The sequence below is a fragment of the Gavialis gangeticus genome, unplaced genomic scaffold (assembly GCF_001723915.1).
Source record: "Gavialis gangeticus isolate Ggan-Ray unplaced genomic scaffold, GavGan_comp1, whole genome shotgun sequence".
In the NCBI taxonomy this organism is placed as follows: Eukaryota; Metazoa; Chordata; order Crocodylia; family Gavialidae; genus Gavialis; species Gavialis gangeticus.
The window spans coordinates 12,404,319-12,408,072 of NW_017729018.1; positions in this window are offsets into that span (position 1 = coordinate 12,404,319).

The following is a 3,754-nucleotide window of genomic DNA, read 5'->3' on the forward strand; positions in this document are numbered from 1 at the left end:
TTTTTTTTTTTTTTTAAAGCTGGTGGAAGCGCGTTGGCGTGGCTGGGGAGGCGGCCAGTGGCTATTCTTAGGATGGGAAAAGCATCTTCGTCAGAGTCCTCCCAGGCTGTTCCCGCCAGCTCCAGGGGGAGGGTTGGAGCAGGGGATGGGTGCTGGCAGCCTGCAAGGAAGCATGTCTGTCCTTGGGGGGAGTAAGGAGCTGCATCTGAATCGGGGTGCTCTGCTCAGGCCTTGTGTGAGGCAATGCATGCTGAGACCTGTAGTTCCCAAAAGTGCCCTGTAATGAGGGGTCTGGGCTGCTCAGTGGTGCAGCCAGTTGGGCCCCACCTTTTACCTGCCTGCCCCCAGCTGAAGGGGCCATGCTGGGCTTGGGGCTTCCTCACCCAGCAGCCACCTCTCCCTGAGCAAGGTGCCTTGTCCCAGCCAGAAGGGTCCCGCGGGCTGTGGAGGCTCCACGTGCCCCCTTGGAGAGGTGCATCCTATATCCCTCCGTGCCTGCTGCTAGCTGTTCCAGGTATTCAGCATCCTTTCCCCCTCCCTCTCCAGCTCCTCACCCTAGTGGCAGCCAAGATCGCTGTGTCCGTTTTGCCATTAAAAGTCTCTTGCCTATTTGCTCAGAGCACCTGGCTCTCATGGGGGGCTGGGCGAGTCCAAGGAGCGACAGCAAGGCTGGTAGGGCCTTCAAAAGCTTCCCAGTCCAAGCGCCTGCTCCAGGTAGGTCCATCCCCAGTGTCCCGGCTAAGCTAACCTGCCACGAGGATGTTCCACCCTGTCTCCGGGCAGGGCTTGGGGCTGGCCTGAGCTCCAGGGATCCAGTCTGAGCTGCTCGGAGAGGGGGTGGGGGCACAGCAGGAAACCTGACCGTGCTTCCCTTGTCTATTCTTGGCTTCCCGGGCTGGGTAAACGGGGCAAAGGTGGGTCATGCGCTCTGGGATCAGCGGGCTGGCATGGCAGCTGGGGACAGCCTGTCTCCATCCTGCTGGAGGGCACCTGGGCTGACGACTTGCGCCTGCCCTGGGGGAGGTCAGGGAACACCAGCCAACAGGCTGGGGTGTGAAGGGTCTTGAGGAATCCTTGCCTCGGAGGGGCTTCTGCATCCACCTTGATGGTGGCTCTTGCTAGGGCCATGGTGCCTGTGGTCTGTAGTGGCCGTAGGATCTGGGGTGGGAGAGGGTTCAGTTCTCTTTCAGCCTCCGGCACAACCCTGGGAATGGGTAGGGTATCTTAGCAGCTGCCACACTAGATAGGCAAGTTGCTCCTACCCCAGTCCCATCCCTTCTCTGTGCCTCAGTTTCCTCATCTGAAGCAGGGAGGACAGCGGCTGCAGGGCTGACGAGCCTCAGAGAGGCAGGCGGCCGTGTGACGGGCTGGCTCAGGGTGCGTTTGTCTGGCAGGCTTTCGGCAGCCCCAGGCCAGGGTGCTGGGGCGTGAGAGGGAAAGGCTGGGGCAGAGGCAGGCCGGGCTGTCTGGAACAAGGCCGGCGGGGGTGGGAGCTCGGGCAGGAATGTGCCGTGAGCCCGCCCTGCGCGGCGTTATTTCCATGCAGGGCTTTCAGTCGGGACTTGATGGATGGCTACGGGCAGGACTGGGGGACTGGCTGGGAAGAGAGGCCTCCGCGGCTCTGGTAGCAGCCGAGCTGGCGTCTTTTTCTCATCACGCAGGGAATGATTGACGTCAGGGGGAAGATCCAGCCGGGCTCCTGCTCCCCCCCCGGCCTCCTGGTGCCCTTCCCGGGAAGCCGGAGGGAGCAGGGCGCTGACGCTTCCACCCACATTCCTCCCGTGACGGGGGAGGCAAGCCGGCCCCTCGAGGGCTGCCAGCAGCTTTCACAGGACACTGGGTGGACTCGGGCAGAGCTCCATCCCTGCTCCGAACACTGCAGATCACCGCTGTGCCGGGTTGCGAGATGGGGCCCCCCCTAACCCCAATGCCCCGGTGTGAAAGGAGAGCTGGGCCGCGGGGGCTGGCGACGGCCCCATGTGCATGCCCTGTGCTGCTTGGGGGAGGGATGTAGCTTTGTCTTTGTACATGCTGCTTCCTCCTGGGGGTATGACCCTCTGTGCCCCAAATGGGCAGGCAGCAGGCTCAGGCGAGTGTCTCTCTGGACACATTTACCTGAGGGACAGCAGGGCCAGGTGACATCCCGTCCGCCCCCATCCGTGTCCTTGGCACCCCTGCCCTGCGGCGGGTCTGAAGCCACGTGCTCGCACTTCCTCCTCCAGCTGGAGCGTGGTGACCCTGCTATTCCCTGGGCCCTCAGCTCTTTTAATCATTAATTGCTGGTGCACTAATTGTTCCGTCTCCTGCACCTTTTTCCTATGGCTCTGAGAAGTGCTGCCCACGTCCTCTCCCGCGGGCACGGAGCAGCAGTAACCTGCCCCCGAGGCTGTGGTGCCTGGGAACGAAGGCGCCTGCTGTGGAAAAACTTCCCTGCTGCTGTCATTGCCCTGCCCGGACTTTCCAGGGCCTGGCACGGCCCCGCTTTTCCACGGGTGTTTCTCTCTGGCTTGCAGGTGGTACCAAAGCTGCAGCCTTTCAAAGCCACAAGGCGAGGGCAGAGAGGAGGCAACTTCTTGGGGAGAGGCCAGGCAGGCAGGGGGGGCTGAGCCTGGGCAGGCAGAGTCTCCAAGCCTGGTGCCAACCGCGTTGGCCAAGGGGCGGTGAATGGAATGGGCGTGGGTGCTGCCTCTGGGCTGGGCAGGGGCTTGGGGTCGAGCACTGGGGGCCTCTGTGGGGCGGCTGTGCAGGGACTGATGCCGCGCTGGCATGGGAGGGCGTCTGGAGCAAGTGGGGGGGCACCAAAAGAGCTGGCGGGGGTCAGGCCTGGGGTCGCCAGGGCTTGTTGCAGCTCCCTACAGGCCGCTTGCAGATCCAGGGTGGGGGCTGGGGGTGGCTGGAGCCGTCGCTGCCGCCTGTGGGATCTGGGGGTCTCATGCCGTGGCTTGGGGCAGCATGGCCTTTGCCAGGCAGGGCGCGGGTAGCCGGGTGGTGCGTGGCTGCCTGGAGGGGGAGGGCAGGGGCGCTATACGGGGGGCCCCGAGCCACGAGGAGGAGGCAGAGGCCGACAGGGCTGGAGCACCCGCTCCCCCGGCAGGACTGCGCGGAATGAGGTGGCAGCCGGCCAGGTTCCCACGGCGGCCCCGGTTAAGAAAACACAGCCGGGGCGGCTGGTGGTTGCCTTGGCGACTGGCGGTGCCATGCTGCGGGAGCTGGGGCGCCCCAGGTGCACCCGGCCCCCAAGTTGCGGCTGCAGGGACTGGGGGCAGGGGGCACGGAGCGGAGGGCCCTGCTCCCCCACACCGAGCTGGCGAAGGCGGTGGCAGCATGGGCGTGCATGCACACGCGTGTCACGTGAAGGGGATACATGGGCTCCTTCCAGGAGTTCATGCTGCAGCAGGGCCTGTGCTCCCCCCACTTCATCCGTGGCCAAGCCGGGAGGCTCAGCCCTGTCCCCAGCTGCAGCAGCTTGAGCACGGATCAAGCCGGGCCAAGCAGAGGCAGCCAGGAATAGAGCCCCGGCATCCTGGCACCCAGCCCCATGCCACCCCGGGGCAGCCTCCTCCCTGCGCTGCACCCCACACCCTGCCCTGCAGCGGCCTGGGGCTGCCCTGCTCTTCCCTCCCACCCCCAGCCCCAGCATGGCCTTGCTCTACCCTGCAGCCTCCCAGGTTCGCCCTGGTTGCTCCCTCCCACGCTGGGACAGGCCTAGGCTCCCTGGGCTGGGAGGCGGGTGCAGCTGGCTCTGGGGTGGGGG